Source organism: Stomoxys calcitrans, chromosome 2 (genome assembly GCF_963082655.1).
Source record: "Stomoxys calcitrans chromosome 2, idStoCalc2.1, whole genome shotgun sequence".
NCBI classification, from domain to species: Eukaryota; Metazoa; Arthropoda; class Insecta; order Diptera; family Muscidae; genus Stomoxys; species Stomoxys calcitrans.
Window position 1 is genome coordinate 138,662,187 of NC_081553.1, and position 6,000 is coordinate 138,668,186.

Below are 6,000 nucleotides of genomic sequence, written 5' to 3' on the forward strand. Positions count from 1 at the left end.
CAGTTTGATGGTATTAAGATGGGTATTAAAATGTCAGTTCTGTGTTTACATTCACAACAAACCACCCTAATGTTTTTCACGTTCTCTTTCTTTCATTTTACTTCCACACATACACACACGAGTGCAAATTTCTTTGGTTGTGTTGGGAACAATGTAAATTTTGAGCCATTCTTGATGGCGAGATGGTGAATTGCACCATATGATGGTTATTGTACAAATGGAACCACATTTAATTGTTTCGCCAAGCTTGGCGCCGAAGGAGGTCTCACCCCCGTCACAGACACAACAGAATTAGATGACTTAATTCTAAGTACGGTTGCACGGCGAAACAATTAAAGGTGGTCTCATTTGTACAACAGTGTACATATGGTGTAATACAATCTGCTGATAGATTCTGTTGTAGAGAGTTTTGAAAATTTGACTGCTGTTTCGTAAGGAGGAGACATAGATAGTTCTAAACCTAAGCATGCGGATAAAATGACGGAGCAGCAAAGCAGACGCGAAAAACAACGACTTTTGCTAGTCGACTATAGCAACAATGACAATGTGTACGGCGAACGTGTCTCTGCTAGTTTTGACGCCGAGACGCTTGCCTATTCTCTTATTACGAAGATGAATACAATTTGAGCGCCGACAACTACATATACATCGACAGAAATCCCTTATTGCGGACAATAGGCTGTCGCCAATGCACAAGAACAAAAATTTGCTACATCGTTAGGCAAAGTTCATGGCGAAACAATTAGAGGTCTCATTTGTACAACAACCACAAATCATATGGTGCAATCCGCCATCTTGTCATCAAGCTGATCGACGTTTTGCCAACACACAAAAGAAATTTGTGTGCGTGTGTGTATACGTGTGGGTACATGAGCAGGGAATATGCGAGTAAGAAGATAAAAAAAGAGAATGTTAACATAGTCTGTCATCTTAATACCGTCAAACCTTGCGGTATTTGCCCGCCTTGGACTAATTTATACAAGGTAAAGTCATTAGCCCAGCTGATGAAATTTTCTAATTCCAGAGTTGTTTGCAAATTCCTCTAGAACGTCAAATGCATGGTTGTATTAAGAAGATTGGCTCACTTGCCCAGCTGATGGAATTATCCAACTCTAGAGTTGTATCCAAATCCCACTAGAACGTCAAATGCTTGGTATGGGTTTGAATATATTTTAACATTTTGTTCCTTTTTTCAAATTTTAAATCAAAACATAAATCATTTGATCTTGTGGCTGCCACACATGATAATGCAAATAGAAACTAAAATGTCAATTGGGGGGTGTGCATAAGTTTGACAGCCTAGTGGCGCTTGCGTATTCTCTTATTACGAAGACGAATACAATTAGTGTGCCGACAACTCCATATACATCGACAGAAATCCCTTATTGTGGACGACAGGCTGTCACTAATGCACAACAACAAAAATTTGCTACATCGCTAGGTAAATTTCATGGCGAATCAATTAAAAGTGGTCTAATTTTTACAACAACCACAAATCATAAGGTGCAATCCTCCATGTTGTCACCAAGCTGATCGACATTTTGAAAACATACACACAAAGAAATTTGTGTGCAGAGAATATGTGAGAAAGAAGATAACAAAAAAGAGAATGCAAACAAAATCTGTCATCTTAATACCGTCAAACCTTGCTGGCTTTTAACAGCTCTTCGCGTGAGACCTCCTTTTTAAATCCGCCTTGGGCAAATTTATGCAAGGTAAAGTCATTAGTCCAGCGGATGAAATTTTCTAATTCCAGAGTTGTTTGCACATTCCACTAGAACGTCAAATGCATAGTTGTATGAAGAAGAACGTCAAATGCTTGGTTTGGATTTCCATTTTGTTTCTTTTTCCAACTTTTAATTGTTTTAATTTATAATTTATACGTTTACAATCATAAATCATTTGATCTTGTGGCTGCTATACACGATAAAGCAAATAGAAACTAGAATGTTAATTGGCAAGTGTCCAGAAGTTTGACAGCCTGGTGGATGCTTGCGCCACCATTCCCACAGGATTGTATAGTTGATGTCGATGTTGTTGGCTAATGAATTTATCTTGTAAACATTTGCCTAGCTACATCGAAGTCATATTCGAATATGCGAAGACGATTGGAAGCAAATTGAACCTAAGGGCGGTACTTCGTTCTTTTAAGTGAAAAAAAATTTGGAAACACGTTTTTTCACTTATTAAAACAGAGATGTCGTATTGGAAACTTAAGTGATTTTGACAATTAAAATCGCTTTTTTCTTAAATAGCACCTGACAGCATTGGTAAATGACAGATAAACATATGTTTATAATAATAAATAACTCTTCTGAGGAACAATGAAAGGCATTAGCTGAAATGGTTTTTATTTAAAAAACATGATTCTCGTATAGGTTCTAAATAGTTCAACATTCTTAGCGAAGCTTTGCCATTGCCAAGTTGCTAAAGTCGAGCAAATGACCCAGAAATCCGAAGTGTGGAGAGAGTATCGTGCACAGCAAAGGTTAATGGGGATTTAAAATAATATTTTCCAAATTTATATTTTAATATTTTGCGCATAGGAGTGCGCTAAAGTTGCTGCTTTATTGTCAAAGGCGAAAAAAATGTGTTGCGGCACATGAAAGTCCAGCCGCTAAGAGCAGAAAAAAAATTTTCGTGGAGGTTCCCCTGTGTTAGGCCTTTTCCACCCACGGGGTGGCCTCCAGAGCACGTTTATATCCCCAGCCCCGTGTTTGTATGCGTGCTGGAGGAGCCTAAGGAGAACTGTAGATGTCACATGACGCTGAGAGCTTGCCCAAGGCTCACCAGCGTGTCCAGTTTGTGCATGTATGCAGACGACAGTGGACACTATTATATGTCAAGAGGAAGAAGATCTGAAAAGAAAAGAAGTGGAGAAATTATTAAAATAGATTAAATAATGCGGAAATGTGCGTTACCAACCACATTGCTTTTACTACTATTACAGAATCGTAGTATGGCTTAGTTACTCATAACGGATAACACCGAATCGATTTCATTCAATAAAATTTGTGATCCAACAGATAATGATGTTTCAACATGCGAGAGGAATATGAGCAAATAGACGATATAGATAAATTGAGGGGAAATTAGAGAAAGGGTCAAATAGTTATTCGAAGTGAATGATACCAAAGATATTAGAATGGCGACCTCAAGTAAAGATGTCGTTTGTTGGAAGGTTGTCTCATGCAAAGCGACCCTATAAATGCTAGTTAAGGGAGAAAAAGCCATGTCAGTGTGCTTGTATACTTGGTGCAAAGTTTTTTATGTGTATCGTATGATCGGCTGTTGAAAATTTGAAATAAAAAGTTAGTAAAAGAATTATAAAGTGTGAATTTGGAAACAAATTTTGATTTAATTTTTTTTTATCCAGTATCTTTTTAACAAACAATTGCCTACCGTGCCATCCTGCCCGTGATATTATTTATATACACATTAATGCGTAATTGGAATGAAATTTTGCACGACGTGTTTTGTTATGATATCCAACAATTGTGAAAAGTATAGTACAAATCGGTTCATAACCTGATATAGCTGCCATATTAACCGATCTTGGGTCTTGACTTCTTGAGCCTCTAGAGTGCGCAATTCTTATCCGATTGGAATGAAATTGTGCACGACGTGTTTTGTTATGATATCCAACAACTGTGCCAAGTATGGTTCAAATCGGTTAATAACCTGATATAGCTGCCATATAAACCGATCTGGGATCTTGACTTCTTGAGCCTCTAGAGGTCGCAATTATTATCCGATTTGCCTGAAATTATGTACTACGGATCCTCTCATGACCATAAACATACGTGTTTATTATTATCTGAATCGGTCTATAGCCCGATACAGCTCCCATATAAATCGATCTCTCTATTTTACTTCTTGAGCCCCCAAAGGGCGCAATTGTTATTCTAATTGGCTGACATTTTACACAGGTCTCCAACATGTAATGATATAATAATAGCAGAGTAAATCTTTTCTTATATCCTTTTTTGCCTAAGAAGAGATGCCGGGAGAAGAACTCGGCAAATGCGATCCATGGTGGAGGGTATGTTAGATTCGGCCCGGCCGAACTTAGCACGCTTTTCCTTGTTTTTACTGCACATTATCAGGAACCAGAAAGTGAATGATCCGTAGAAAGTACAATAACAGGGCTTTATTTAATTTTTGTCAGGTGCTATTTATTTTTGTGTTAAAAATCTTCGGATAACAGCGAAGAATGTCACACGGGATTACTAACATCTCGCATTACTGGTACCGCACGAAGTACGATATAATATTTGGGAGGAGCAAGGTAGGACAAAAAATTTAGTTTGCTATTTATCAAAATCAAACGCAAGATAAGAAAGGCCACAAATAATTCCGACGTCCAATAATAACATCCGACGTAAGAACGTAAGTCTTCGCAGAGACGTATTTTGATATTGCCCATGCCTTTGCTGTTTGCCTTGTGGAACATTGTTTATCCACAGCTGGGCATGGCCAATTATTGGGTTGCCCAAAAAGTAATTGCGGATTTTTTAAAAAAAAAGTAAATGCATTTTTAATAAAACTTAGAATGAACTTTAATCAAATATATTTACCCGTTTGGTTTTAATAATGACTTTGTAGGGTCTAATTCTTAAAGTAAAGACAGTAAATAATTTTTGTTTGGTATTAATTTTCCTTTTTTTATTTTTTTGTGTGATTTTATGTAAAACGATTAAACGAATATTAATTTAAAGTATTATAGTGGTATAGAGTTAGGTTTGAATATTATAATAAACATGTATTCATGAATGTAAAGGAAATGATGATGTCTTGGTAAAGTTTTTAAGCGGGTGAAGTAAACGTGAGGTAAGTGATGTGATGTTGGCGGGTTTGTGGGGTCACTAGACAATGCTTTGGAGACCAAGTGACCATGGTAGGGAGGGCAACTGGAAGTTACCATCTGCTTCCCAACAGATCAGATTGTGGACAATGACGTTAGAATATTTTTTGATGTAGATAATGAAATTTTTTTATTGGTACGGCCCTGGGAAAGGACAACGGGATGGGACCTCCCCTAAGAGCGACTAAGGCTAGTTGGTGCAAAAAGGCGAACCGTAACAATATGGCGCCCAAATTTGAATGTCGCTCGACATATTAATGTCGTGGTTTACCAAAATGTGTATTGAACGAACCACCGGCCGATACGGGATGACTATGAGCACCACACAGGCTGGAACTTTGAGCTCCGACTTGTGTGGTGTCCATCGTTATCACGGGAAGCTTAGCTGAAAGCTACCGGGCGCGTCCACAGGTTGCGGATGGTGGAAAGCTCTGTTTTTATGCGGAGTAGCTGCAAGTGCGGCCGCGGGCAGTCAACGATTTTCGAAAGGAGAGTCTCAGTGAGGTGTCAGGTGGCACTGGCTCTTAACTAAATACTGAGTGCCAATGATACTCAAGATGACAAGGCGAGTTATTGGCGCCTTCAAATAACCAATGGCCAACATCAGCGTCTGTTCCCAGGTTTGGGACGGCTGGCGGCGAGCATCGGATCTTGGAGCAAGCGGCTCGCCACAACGAGGGATACATGCAATCCCACAAACCCATGCGGTTGGGGCGCTGGGCCAGTAACCCGCCCCCGGAAAACATAGAACTACTATGAAAAACAAAGGAATAATAAAAACGGACCCCCCCAACGTTGACGACCCACGCAAACGAAAAAAGGACCATGATTTGCGGATCTGCACCTGGAATGTCCGCACTCTTTATACAGAAGGTGCAGTATACGCGCTGGCGGATGTATTAGAGAAGTACAAGGCAGACATAACCGCCTTACAGGAAGTGCGATGGACTGGGAATGGCGTCACTACAACACCAAACGGTGACGAACTATACTATAGCTGCCATAACACGAGGCATGAATTTGGCTGCGGATTTGTGGTTAGTCGAAGACTGAAACACCTAGTCTCCAGCTTTACTCCGATGGATCCACACAATCCGCATAAAAGCCAAATTCTTCAACATCAGTCTTATTAGTGC